General features: G+C 37.9%; 1 pseudogene; it reads right to left on the reverse strand.

Annotated features, from left to right (window-relative positions):
• Positions 1–7822: 7822 nt before the first annotated feature.
• Positions 7823–12794, reverse strand: LOC119039303 (protein NipSnap homolog 1-like; annotated as a pseudogene).
• Positions 12795–14964: the final 2170 nt, after the last annotated feature.

Here is a 14964-nt window from a genome sequence, read left to right on the forward strand (position 1 = left end):
CCAGAAGAATCTATTATTCCAAGCATTTTCAGGACACATAGTTATATAAAGGGAAAAAGTACTCAGAAAGTGAGAAATTTGGCATTTTTAAAAGCTTTTATTCTAACAGTATAACTTAGTTAAATTATGGAAAGATTCCATAGCTCTTACACTGATAAAAATGTCCTCATTCACAATGTAATCTTTCACAATGTATGTTACTTACCAGATACTTAGATTTTAATTAGATCTTAGACTATTAATTCTAAATTAATATTACAGATGCCCCCTCCCAAATAACTATCAAACAGATAGAAACAAAGTACCTGTAATAAAAGTCACACAAACTTCTGCAGTACAGATTGTGTTAAAATTTTACATACTGTACAGGCAGTAAATTTTATATTTTAATATGTAAATTTATCTCTAGCTCTTCCTTATAAATCAGGGATCTGAGACAAAATATTTTAACAGTCTCTCCTATAGGTGCAATTTGAGTCACGCTTTATTGACCTTGCCACCATATTTGTTTATCAAACATATTAACCAAACCTACATTTTAAAATAAACATTTATGGACTCTTATTGCCAAAATATAACAAGTTGTGGTCAAAAACATCTAAAGATGTCAGGATAGTTCCTCATAATCTATGACCATATAAAGTCGTAAAGTCATAGAATCAAACATTTCACTGCAAATATAATTTTCCCAGTCTCTTTAGCACCTGAATTCTTCCCCACTGATTTGAATTCCTGTTATCCAAGTATGGTGGTGAGTATATCAGAAGTCATCATTTTAATAAAGTTTCTTTGTTGTGGTGACCAAAGATCTGTGGAAGCAGTGGGATGCAGGTGCAAGACAGGATCACTAGTGTATCCTTTAAAAGTGATACTATTTAAACCTGGCCCATGTGGCTCAGTTGGTTGGAGCACTGTCCCATAACCCAAGGGTTGTGGGTTTGATATCCTATGGTCATACCTAGGTTGTGGGTTCAATGCCCATAGGTCTCAGCACAGGAGCCTGTGACCCCCAGTCTGGACATGTATGATTTCCAATGAAGGTGCTACAGGAGGCAAAAAAATCATGTTTCTTTCTCACATCAATTTTCCACTCACCCCTTTCCTTGCTTTCTAAAAAAGCAATGAAAAAATGCCCCTGGTGAGGATTTTAACAAAGTAATGCTCTTTATATTTTGTTCACCATGTATTTAGATCAGAGGCTGATAATTTATGAAAGAAAGTGGAAATGGACCATCCCTCCATATAGTTAGACTGAGATGAAGCTCAGTACCTCTTCTTAGTCCAGGTGAGTCAGTTTGGTCGCATAGATGGACACCCCCATCCAGCAAATTCAGAGCCCCAAGAAAATTACATATGCTACTTCACAGAGTCCATGTTTTATTCAACCATCCTGTCCATAGCAAATATTTCTTTTTGCCTCATAGACTATTCTCCCTGATAAAAAATATAAAAATACTATTTAAACAATATTGTTATGTTTCCAGAGATATTTTGGAGTCCTTAATATTTTTGTTAAACTTTAAATATTAGTTCTGCAGTCAGCTTCTTGACCCAACCCTCCTTCATTATGTTCCAAGAACTAAGAATTCAATGATGAAAACATGTCATCTGCTATTCATTGAGATAATATGCTTGTGGTTTCTACATGCAATTACATTACGTGGAATTAGCAGTATTTTCTTAACTTTTACTTAAGCAAAATAATTTTCACTTTTATTGTCTAGTAGTTTTCCCTTTTTCCATTTTTTATTAAACTTTTTCACTCTAATTCTCATCAACATTCTCACAATTCTCATCATCTTTCCCTTTTAAAATAAATAAAATATAAAATACATTAGGTACCGAATAATAAAAAGTTTACTTTTCCTCAAAATTGCCTCATGTTTACATAAATTTGCAGTGTACACTAATGGACTAGCTGAGAAAGACAGCAGTTTTGAAGTCCTCAATCTAATTTTCCATCAGTTAAAAAATAAAATACCTTCCCCCAACTTACTGCCTCAGCAAACTTATTTACTAAAACTGATGGAGTATTATTTATCACACAAGATAAAGAAAGACCTAAGACTTCCCCCCAAAACATTGATCTCTTTTTTGTGTGTGAATGTCCAAAATGTACTTTGTTTTTTATTTTTTTATTGTTGTTCAAGTATAGTTGTTTTCATTTTCTCCTCACCACTCCCCTCTACCCCAGCCATCCCCACTTCCCACCTTGACCCTACCCCCCTTTCAGTTTTGTTTATGTGTCATTTATAAATGTTCCTGAAAACCCTGCCCCCTACCCCCATTATCCCCTCCCACCTTCCCTTTGGTTATTGTCAGTTTATTCTTAATTTTAATGTCTCTGGTCATATTTTTTGGTGATTATCGTTATGACCAATTTTGTAAAATTAAGCAGCTAATCACTGTCATTATACTTTATAATGAGGTAATGTTTTACAATATAGAACATATTGTAGAACTATACAGAATTTTAGTCTTTTTGTTTCAGGTACATGACTGAAAGCAGATTGGCCAAAAACTAGGAAATTGACACCACCCTTCAATGGAGTGACTGTTTTGAAAAATGAAATAAATAAATAGTGTGGGTAGAGTGTTGATTATATTGGGATAACATGAAAACATTTTGTAATCTTTTAAGAATCATTAAGCAATTTTTTTGTATTTTACATATTTCTTAATTTTTTTTTAATTAATTAAATTTATTTATTTTTTTGAATTGATTATGCTGTTACAGTTGTTCTATTCCCCCCTCCATTTCCCTCCACCCTGCCCCCCCAACCCCACCATTACCCCCCTTTAGTTTATGTCCATGTGTCTCAAGTCCTTTAGGTTCTATATTTCCCAAACTATTCTCGCCCCCCCATCTATTTTCTATCTACTGTCTATGCTACCTGTTTTCTGTACCTTCTCCCCCCATCTCCTCCTCCCATTCCCCTGTTGCTAACCCTCCTTGAGATCTTCATTTCTATGTTTCCACTCCTGATCTAGCTGTCCTTTTAGTTTGCTTTCGTTTTAGGTGTGGTTGTTAATAACTGTGAGTTTGTTGTCCTTTCACTGTTCATGTTTCTTTAACTTCTTTTTCTTAGATAAGTCCCTTTAACATTTCCTATAATAAGGGCTTGGTGATGATGAACTCCTTGAATTTGGTCTTATCTGAGAAGCACCTTATCTGTCCTTCCGTTCTAAATGAAAGTTTTGCTGGGTAGAGCAATCTTGGTTGTAGGTTTTTAGATTTCATGACTTGGAATATTTCTTTCCAGCCCCTTCTTGCCTGTAAGGTCTCTTTTGAGAAATCTGCTGACAGCCTGATGGGGACTCCTTTGTAGGTGATTGTCCCCTTAGCTCTTGCTGCTTCCAGGATTCTTTCCTTCATTTTAATTTTGGCTAATGTAATTATAATATGCCTTGGTGTGTTTCTTCTTGAGTCCAACTTTTTTGGTACTCTCTGGGCTTCTTGGATTTCTTGGAAGTCTATTTCCTTTGCCAGATTGGGGAAATTTTCTTTTATTATTTGTTCAAATAGTTTTTCCACTGGTGGTTGTGTCTTTCCCCCTTCTGGTACCCCTATAATTCAGATATTGGAGCGTTTAAAGATGTCCTGGAGGTTCCTAAGACTCTCCTCATTTCTTTGAATTCTTGCTCCTTGACTCTTTTCTGCTTGTCTATTATTTGCTTTCTTCTGGACCATTGCATTGATTTGAGTCCCAGTTTCCTTTTCATCTCTATGGGATTCCTGTGGAATTCCATTCATTTCCTTAATTTAGCCTCCATATGTTTCTCTAATTTGTGGCTGTAATCCACCAAATCTGTGAGAAAGGTGATGACCAGTGTTTTAAACTGTGCGTCTGAGAGTTTTGCTATTTCTTCGTCATTTAGATTTATCTCTGGGGCTTTGAGTTCTGCCTGCGACATTTTTGGTCTGTTCTGGCCCTTTGAGTGGGACAAGCGGCGCCTTGGAGTCCCAGGTCGCTGGGTTGTGACGCTGTATGTGGGGGCGTGGTCAGAGCGGGAAATGGCGCCCCGCCGCCGCCGCTGCCGCCGCAGCTGCCGCCGCAGCTGCCGCCGCAGCTGCCGCAGCCGCTGCCGCCGCCGGGCTGGTCCAACCGCTCACTCCCTCACTCGTGCGCAACCAGGCAACCACAGTCAACTCGTTGCCACCGCCTCCCCACTGTGTCGCTCCCCCCGGTGGGCTGCTCGGCGGCTCACCAGGTCCAATCCTGGGTTTGGAACCCGCGTGACTGGATTCGCGCGCCGGATTCCGCGCCGGTCCGACCGAGCCCTCCTTTGTAAGTCCTCACCGGACACTGGTTTCGCCCCTTACCGGTCAGGCTGAAGAATTTGTTGTTAGCGGACTTCCGAAAAGTTCAGTTTTCCGTGTTCTGGTTGTGTTTTGTGATGCTAATATTTAGTTGTCCCTAAACTTGGTTGTGTGAGGAGGCAGGCACATCCAGCTAAACCTCCATCTTGGCGGAAGTCCCCTGTAGAATCTATTTCTTAATTTTTTTAAATTTATTTTTATGTTATCATTTCTTTTTAGGTATAATTAACACATAATATTATGTTAGTTTCAAGTCTGTACAACATAATGTTTCAAACTTGTATACATTGTGAAATAATAAACCACAATAAGTCTAGTTAACATGCATCACCATACATAGTTACAATTTTTTCCTTGTGATGAGAACTTTTAAGATCTAGTCTCTTAGAAACTTTTAAATATACAATATAATATCATTGATCATAAACACCGTGCTGTTCATTACATCTTCATAACTTTACTTATCATTGTAAGTTTATATCCTTCAACCTTCTTTTACCCACTTTGCCCACCCTCCAACTTTGATCCCTGGCAACCACCAACCTATTTTCTGTATCTATAGCTTGGTTTACTTTATATTTCATTTCATTTTATTTTATTTTATTTTATTTTATTTTATTTTATTTTATTTTATTTTTTTAGGTTCCAGATATGACATCATCATGTATTTATCTTTCTCTACCTAACTTATTTCACTTAGCATAATGCCCTCAAGGTCATCTATGATGTTATAAATAGCAAGATTTTCTTCCTTTTTATAGATGAATATTTCAATATGTGTGTATGTGTGTACCCCATATCATCTTTATCCATTTATTTATAGATGGACACTTAGGTTGTTACTTCAGTATGTTAGCTATTATAAACAACACTGCAATGGATGAAGGTGCCTATAATATTTTGAATTAGTGGTTTTTTATTTACTTTGGATAAATGCTCAGAAATGGAGTTTTTGAGGAACCTCCATATCATTTTCCATGGTAGCTATACTAATAATTTTCAACTCCACCAACAGTGCTCAAGGGTTCCCTTTATTCTTCATCCTTATCAACACTTGTTATTTCTTATCTTTTTGATAATAGCCATTCTAGCTGGTGTAAGGTAATATGTTATTGTGATTGACTTGCATTTCCCAGATGACTAGTGAGGCTAAGAACATTTTCATGTACCTATCAGTCATCTGTATCTTTCCTTTGGAACAATGTGTATTCTGATCATCTACCCATTTTAAAAATCAGATTGATTTTTGCCATTGAGTTGTATAAATTTTTAACATATTTTAGATACTAACCCCTTAGATATATGATTTTTAAATATTTCTCTCATCTGTTAGTTTGCCTTTTCATTTTGCTCATGATTTTCTTTGTCGTGACAAGCTTTTAGTTTGATATATATCCACTTGTTGACTTTTGGTTTTGGTGTTAAATACAAAAATTATTGCCAAGACAAATACGAAGTTTACCACCAAAGTTTTCTAGTTTAGTTTTATATCTTTAATATTTATTTCATTTCATAAATATTATGTTCCAAGCACACTGCCAAGTTTCAAGTATAAAATATGACAAATTACATGGGTACATTCCATCACTGAAATTATAGTGCATCATGAAAACAGACATTTAGAAATTTACATTTTAATAAATATGTAATTATAGATTAAATGCCATGAAGTAAAAACAAAACATGAAAAAGAAGTAGTGACAAAATAATGTAAATATTCATATTAGCCAAAAGTTGGAACTTAATTATCTAGAAAAAGATATTAATCAGAAAAAACAAAACTAAATATAGCATAAATGATATGCAGGTAAAAAAAATGTAATTTACACAATACTAAAGAGCTTACTTCCAATGGCAGGAAACTAAATGGTAAATAAACTAAAGTGACATTTATTGAATGCCTATCATGTTTTTCTTTGTTATATAATTTGCATAACTTATGTAAATTGATCTTATATAAGATCATAACTTATGTAAGTTGATCTTCATATCAACTCTATAACTTTTAAGTGTGATTTTCCCATTTTAAAGATTTGGTACTAATTAAATAATTTCTCCTGTGTACACACACACACATATACAACCAAACAACAAGAGTCAGAATATTTTTTTCTGAATGAAAATATCAGGCATCTATTATGTGCCAAATACTATTCTAGACACTTCAGATACAGTAGTGAATAAAATTAATATCCCTGCTCTTATGGAATTCATATTATTTTTGTAGTAATTATTTGATCGGTTCTCTCTACAACTCCAGCACAAGTTTTCTAAAAGGGAGGCAGGAGCAATCTATCCAGATGTTCATGAAGTGTGGGGGTCACTGAGGAGGCAGGCAAAGTCACTGACCCCATTCCACATACCCAGTGGGCCAGTAAAATGAGGGTTGGGCTGATGAAATGTGAAGAGGGAGAAAGAGGAAGCAGGATAGCCACATCTTTGCCTACAGGAAGGAAAAAGGAGAGCAAGAGACTCTCCCTGCACAAAAGGGTTGGAAGTAAACATTCAAGTTTACAACCTCATTACCATAGAACATAGGTGGCAAACACAAGGTCCATGGGCTGAATCCAGCCCTCCACTTTGTTTTATCCAGCGAGGCACCTTGTTTCTGCCTGGCAGCCATGCTGAGCTTCTTGCCCCTAGTTAAGGAGTAGTTACATTTATATAGCCCTAAAATTACATTCAGCCCTTTGAAGGCAACCTGGAGACTGATGTGGCCCATGGTGAACATGAGTTTGACACCCCTGTCTTAGAGTGAAACAGATGAGCCTTTTTCCAACTGTCTTGTATTAGGAACACTAACCCTGACCCTAATCCATTCTGTATTCCAAAATCTGCAGTTCAAACCCAAGTTCTGAATTCTAAGTTCTACCTTTAGTGTTTTGGATTCTGGGTTCTTGTTCCTGTTCCTTTCTGTTTCCTGCCCCCAAGTCCTTTTCAGCTCCCTTTTTCTAGCCTTTTTGGGTAAATTAGGTGGACCTTCTGCTGACTTTACTAACTTGAGGGTTTTTCTTTACTTTTTGTGGCAGTTGTAGGTTTTTCCCCACCAGGAGAGACTTAATTCAGATTGTCCAACAAGTGGGTGGCCCAGTGAAGACCAGGGGATTTCTTAGAGCCTGGTTTGACCTTTTCCCTTCCCACCCACATCTAACCACTAGACACAATTTTATATAACCAAAGCTAAACTGAGATTTTTCCATGGTGATAATTGGGGACTAGTGGCCTTGAGATGAGGAAATTTTATGGGGAAGACATAAAATGTTGCTGTTCTTCATTCAAAGAAATTAAAGACTGCTTCAAGCACAGGGAAAGGAGTGGGCAGGAAAAGTGGGAAGTGTCCCACAAGCATTGGAAGTCCTGGAAACCTTGTCATCCCTCAGCTCTCCATTGTCTGAGTTCAGCACTAGCCTCCAGAATCCTCCCAGATCTAAGAACAAAGACAGCAGGACTGGGAGCTTCTTTGTTTGTGGCTGCTATGAGGGAGATGGGGCAACAGAAACATCACTGAAGAGGCAAGATTTTCAAAGGGATAATGATCGAATACTCCATGTGTTGCACCAGGTGGACTGTGTTGTAGACATTTTCATCTTAACCCCTATTCCTCCGAGCAGTATTTCTAGTCTCTTCCCAAGACTGCAGGTCTTTATAGGCCCAGAGATTGTACATAATGCAGGCCTTTCCTATCCTATCTGTGAGAAGAAGCCACCCACTGCCTCCTGGTTCTCCTGCCAGTACTTGATGACCTGAGCCCAACTGTTCCCCAACTCCATCATGGTTCCTGGATTGAGAATGTATGCGTTCAGCTCATGAATGTTGGAATCTGCTCAGTGTCGTGGCTCATTTCAGAAGCTGAAATCAAGGAGCATCTGGTTTCTCCTGGACAGCAACATCTGGCTCCACTCCTTTTGAAACTCCAGGTACTCCTTGTTTTTGAGCTTGTTTATGAAGTCCATGAGGGCTTGGTAGCCATCTAAGCATCACCACAGATACACTGCCTGGTCCTGCTCCCAATACCATGTGTTCCGGTTGCCCATAAGCTATCATGAGTAGTCCTCATCCAAGTGCAATTTGGGCAGCAAAGCTTCCCTCAGGCTGTTGTAGACATCCTGACACTAAAGCTTCACATTGTGAAACTAGATATTGTAGAGGTTCCTGGTCTCCTTCTTAGACAGCAAAGTTGGAGTGATCAGCCTTTTAAGGAACTCCCTTGTGCACAAAGAGCATAACCAGCTGCCTTCATTTCCTTGGAATAGAAGCAGTCCACAGATGCAACCACAACATCTGTGCCCCCCTCCCCCACTGCACCTGGCACCCCACTACAGAGATCCCACACAGCTGCAGAGCCATGTTAGAAGAGGAGCCCAAATTCATATTCTTGTGAACAGAAAGAAACAATAAACCAAAGAAAAAGAAAGATAGAGGGAGGGAGGGAAGGAGGAAGGAAGGAAGGAAGGAAGGAAGGAAGGAAGGAAGGAAGGAAGGAAGGAAGGAAGGAAGGAAGGAAGGAAGGAAGGAAGGAAGGCGGGAAGGAAGCTGAAGCTACATGGCTGTAAAATAGAAGAACTCTTACTTTTGTGACAGCATGAATGGACCTAGAGACTATAATGCTAAGTGAAATAAGCCAGTCAGAAAGACAAATGCTATATGATCTCACTTATATGTGGAACCTAATGGACAAAATAAACTGACAAACAAAATGAAAAAATGGGCATGGACACATGGAACAGACTGACAGATATCAGAGGGAGGGGTGGCAGGACAGGATAAAAGAAGATAAAGGGATTAGCCAAAGAACACAGACAACAGTGTGGTGATGGCCAGAAGAGAGGGCCAGGAATGGAGGGGGCAAAGGGGGGTGGAATGAGGACATCTGTAAACAATAAAAATAAAGTTTAAAATGAAATAGAAAGTAAATTTTATACAGCATGGTACAATATAGTAAGGAAGAAAAGTATGATTTTGTTATGAGAAAAAGCTAGGCAATTTAAGTATATCAGAGTACAGTGGATGGGATCTGATTGAAATTTTATTTATGGGTGAATGGTAGGCCCAATTGTGGTGACATTTAATGGAAGGAAAGTGAGCAAGCAAACTCCTTGGTATCTTCTAACAAGAACACTAACAGTATCACAATTGCCCCACCATTATAATCTCATCTAAATCTAATTATCTCCCAAGGCCCCTCTTTTAAATACCATCTCAATTGTATTTAGATATGAACCTTGGGAGGGCACAATTTGGTTCATAGCATCCTATGGATGAACATAGAGATTCAGTTGATTTTTAATGCTATAAATTAGTCAGAGAAACAAAGAGTAAAAAATTAATTAGAAATTAAAAGTAGATTATTTGAGGGGAAAAAGTCATAAAGATTATAGAACTTCAAATATAATTGAGGCACCCCTAAAGGGATTGAGGCAATCCCTTTAAAACCAGATATTGTAGATATTATTTTTTTTTACTAACATCTTTTATATCAAAGTTCAGGGCCAACCAAGTTTCTTTAGTACATTTTTCTTGAACACATTGCTTTTTACAAAATTAGTTTTAGTCAAATAATATGTTGTATTAATGTAACCTAGATAGACTGAAGCCAAGTGAAATAGGAAATTCAGACATGCTTTAAGGAAATTGTGGCTTTAATAGCTTAAATTATCTACCTGACTCAAACAAGGTATATGAAGCATATAGAATCATTTGAAATTTTAAAATTACTCCACTAGGCCCATACTATATACTTACTAGACACTGGTTGATTAGTTCTTTAGCATAAACAAGAAGACATGGGATTTAGAAAGAAATGACAATGTTACCAGCTGTTTACAAAAGCTTTGACATATCTCAAAAGAAATATTGGCACTATAGTCGTCAAAAAACAGCATGTAAGCACCCCAACACACACAAAATCAATAGATTCAAGAAGTTCTATATGTTCTCACTCTGGTCAGATTTACTAATAGTATGCTAACAATAATATTACTGCTATTTACATATTGGTACCACACTGGCACAGATTTGCATAATGTATTGAGGATCTATGCTCTAGAGAGTTGCACTGTAACATATTGGCGCTTAATGAACTCTGAAAAAATTGATTTTCCACAGAGTAAATTAAGGAATGCATTATAGCTGTTAAAGCAATCTTAAGGGAAATCTGCAGCTTCTACTGTAGCACCATGCTTAGTAAGTAATAAATTACATGTTATACTTATTTGCCTTAATTCATGCTAATTTTGTCCAATTAATGTATCACAGTAATTCAGAAGCCTGTCACATGAGAGCTAATTATTTATTGGATTTTTGTGTTCAGCTCCCTAGGAGTCTACTGGAAAACAAACTTGCGACTGTCTTTTACTTAGGTCCACAGTGACATTCTTATGTGTTATTGTGGGAAAGTGAAACATTCATCCCTATTTCAAGTTTAAAAGTTGAATTAGGAGGTACATGAGTCAGATTCTTATTTCTTGATTGGTAAGTTGTGCAGCATGCCCTCTGTTAGGACAAAACCTAACATCTTTCCTATTAATGTATTTCTAGTTAAAGTCTGTATATTTAGGAGCTCTCATTTAGAAAAAAAACTTTTAAAATATGTGTATGTCAGTATGGGTGTGTCTATCTATACAAACACTGAATTAGAACATTGATGCGATTTTTAACAACATACTTATTTCCCTTAATTATCTTTATATTTTAGAGAATTTAAATGGAGTGTCTGAAAATTTGTGTTCTAAGTATTATTTGATAAACAAAGTCAACAGCAATGTTGCATTGCCTGAGCAGCAGAGTAGTGGCACTTCCCCACATGTCAGAGAAGTAGTGCTCTATTCACCCGAGCACCTAAAAAGTGGCAGGTGCCCCACATGCCAGAGGAGCAGAGCCTTGCCACCTGCATGCTAGAGGAGCAGCATTTTAACCACCCAAAAGAGAACCATTAGTTTTATACTCCTGACTCCCAGTGGCCCCACACTGCCAAGTTTACACTCTACAAAACTGTTACTAGGCTGTGGCCAGCCTTGTTCCACAGTGAAGAATATTTTGGAAAGCTCTTAAGGAGGTCAGATCAGACTCTGAAAAATACTGAATTACGAAGTTCCAGAACAGGGGCCATTTTTCTCTCACAAGCCTGATAGGCACCATTGTTCCTATGCAGAGACCCACCTCCCCTGACCACTTTAGACAAATAAATCTTGGTCTGTTTGGGCCTCATGAACTCTGATAGGTTCATAGTGACAATTACTTGAGACCCCACTCCAACATAAACATCAGTGGGCATCCATCAGTCATCCATCGGTGACTGATGTTGGTGTACCCTTAGACCATTGTTGAATGGCTTTAGACATAGCTCTGGCACCAAGTTTGACTTATTATTAACCTGGTGAACACCACTAACCCTTACCTGGTCACTCACTGAAAATGTACCTCATGCAACTTGGATTTTACCACTAGAAGCTTTTTATATGATTGAGCCTAAAAGGCAGATATAAGGACGAGGAAAATTTAGGGGAGACTTGGGATTTTGCTGGCTTTCCCCTGGGCTAAGTGCTGGTGGAAAGCAGCCTTGGTGCACAGCTTCACCCCTTCCATGTACACCCAGGACCAGCAGAGGCAGCTATAAACTGTAGCTCCAAAAAGGTAGCCCAGGGCATGTCATAGGTTGTGCCTAACATTGAGCTGCACTGAAGTTTCTTCCAAGTGGCCCTGAAATCAACACAAGGTTGGGGGTGTTGGTAACCACTCTGCCTGGTTTCAGGAGTTATAACTGTGCCCCATGGATAAGGCTGAGTGAGTGACCCTCAGACTGTGAGCCACTAAGGAGACAAAGCTTATCTCACTGACAGCAGCACTGCTTCTGTTTCATCCATCTCTAGCCCCCAACGCTTGGTCAGTTAATCAATGACGGATAAGACCCCTCAGAGAAGGGGCAACAGTTCACAATCACTCGGGAGGCCCTCAAGGAAGGTCTCAGGGGGCTGCAGCAAAGAGGGGGTGATGGACCCTCACTCCCCAGCTATTCTGACATAGCCTGAGTCCCCATTTCCGTCTGGGAGAAGCACTTTCTGGCTGTAATCCACATTAGCCTAAAAACATATGACTGGGAAGGCGGTGCAGCCCTTTGCCGGCTAGAACAGGATTGGGGTGATTGGGCATAAGAAAGAGTTCCTAAACTCCTGTAAAGCCTGCTTTGCTAAGAGTGCTTTCATTAATATGATAAGGATCTGAGCAGAAAATGAGTATGTCTCCTAAAGTTTTTGCAACCCCCTTACCTGACAGACACTGACTCAAATTAAGCCCTCAGATCTCTTTGAAATGTTATCTATTGTTTGATCCTTGCTGCCTGACATTGATTGATGAGCTTTACCTGTATTTCTGTGTGTTACAAACCTAACAAAAGCCCTTGAGAAAGGGGCTCTTGGTCTTTTTCCTGCCACCGCTTCTCCCCAAGAAGATCATGTCTTGGTAGTTCCAGTTTCATCCGTAGTGGACTAGGGGGAAATGCAGGAAAAGTTCCCCCCTCCATGGGAGAATAAAAAGTACATCAGAGCACAGCCCAATTTGCTCCAGAAGCAGCACACCCACAGGAAGATCTCAGCAGGCAAAAGATCCTGTTGGGGCAATCTCTACATTGTGGTGTCATCTGCCACACAGCAGCTCATATACTGTGGTCAGAGTTGATCAGCATAGCCGGTCAAAGGGGCATACCCACCCACAGATAGGTCAACAGCAGTCAAGACTCAACTACAACAGGAGGGCATGTTGCACACAAAATGTACATTCCTGGGGAACCCATCTTAACTGATCGGGAAAACTGTGCCACTGAGCACCATGAGATATCTACTATATAAGGCAACCATAGCAAGACTGGGAGGCATAATACAGATCGGCAGCCAAAATGGGGAGATAAGCAAACATGCCTCTAAAAAAAGAAGAATTTCTGAGAAAAAAAAAACTAAATGAAATAGAGATAAGCAAGCTACCAGAGTTCAAAACAATGGTTATAAGGATGCTTAAGAAACTTAGGGGAAGAATGAATGAACTCAGTGAAAACTTAAACAAAAAGATAGTAAACATGAAAATGGACATAGAAACCATGAAAGGAATCAGTCAGAAATAAAGAATATGCTATGTGAAATGAAGGATACAATAGAAGGAATCAACTGCAGGCTAGATGAAGTAGAGGTAAGAATTAGAGATTTTAAATACAAGGTAACTGAAAATACCCAATCAGAGAAGCAAAAAGAATAAAGAATTTTAAAAGTGAAGACAGTCTAAGGGACCTCTGGAACAACATGAATAATAATAAGGGAACCAGAAAAAGAAAAGGGAGAGCAAAGTATCGAGAATCTAATGGAAGAAATAGCAGCAGAAAATTTTCCTAACTTGGTGATAAAAAGACACATGTAGCTGTAATGTCAGAGAGTTCCAAATAAGATTAACCTAAAGGGGCCATTAACAAACACATTATAATTAAAATGACAAAATTTAAAGACAAAGAGAAAATCTTAAAGAAGCAAGAGAAAGTTGGAAATACCTACCAGTGAGCTCCCATGAGACTTTCAGTTAATTTCTCAACAGAAATATTTTAGGCCAGAAGAGACTGGTTTAAATAAATATTCAGTGATGAAAGCATGGACTTACACCAAGACTACTCTACACAGCATGGCAATCATGTAAAATTAAAGGTAAAATAAAAAGCTTCCCACACAAGAAAAAGTTAAAGGAATCTGTTACCACCAAACCAGTATCATAAGAAATGTTAAAGGACTTGTTTTAAGAAAAAGAAAGAAACAAATTAGCATAATATAAAAAATAAAATGGCAATAGATATGTACCTGTCAACAATCATTTTAAATTTAAATGAATTAAATGCTCTAAAGATGTAACATAGCTGATTGAATAATAAAACAATACCTATATACTATTCTGTCTATAAGAGACTCACCTCAGAACAAAAGATACATGCAGGCTAAAAAGATATTTCATGCAAAAGGATACCAAAAAAAAAAAAAAAAAGCAAGGGTGGAAACATTTATCTCAGACAAAACAGACTTTAAAACAAAGGATGCTGAATAATGATAAAGAGATTAATCCAACAAGACAATACAATCCTTGTTAATATTCATGCACCCAAAGTAGGAGCATGTAAATATGTAAAACAATTCTTGATGGACACAAGGGGAGAAATTGACAATAATACCATCATAGTAAGGGAATTTAACACCCAAGTGACATCAATAAACAAATTTTTCCAGACAAAACATCAACAAAGAAGCAGTGGCCCAAAATGACACTCTAGATTATATGAATTTAATGTACACATTACAGAGCATTTCACCCCAAAACAGCAGAATATGCATTCTTTTCAAATACATGTAGAACATTTCTAGGATATACCACATGCTAGGAAACAAGACAAGTTTAAATAAATTTAAGATGATTGAAATAATATCAAGCATATCTCTGACCACAATAGAATGAAACGAGAAATCAAGTGCAAGAAAAAAAGAAACTGTAAAACACACACAAATGTGGAGATTGAATAATCTGTTACTAAACAATGAATTGGTTAACAATGAGAAGAAACCAAAGAGACCTTCAGACAAATGCAAAAGAGAAAAAAACAGAAAAATCTATGGGACAGTCCT

The sequence above is a fragment of the Artibeus jamaicensis genome, unplaced genomic scaffold, assembly GCF_021234435.1.
Source record: "Artibeus jamaicensis isolate MK-2021 breed Jamaican fruit bat unplaced genomic scaffold, CSHL_Jam_final contig_311, whole genome shotgun sequence".
Taxonomy (NCBI): domain Eukaryota; kingdom Metazoa; phylum Chordata; class Mammalia; order Chiroptera; family Phyllostomidae; genus Artibeus; species Artibeus jamaicensis.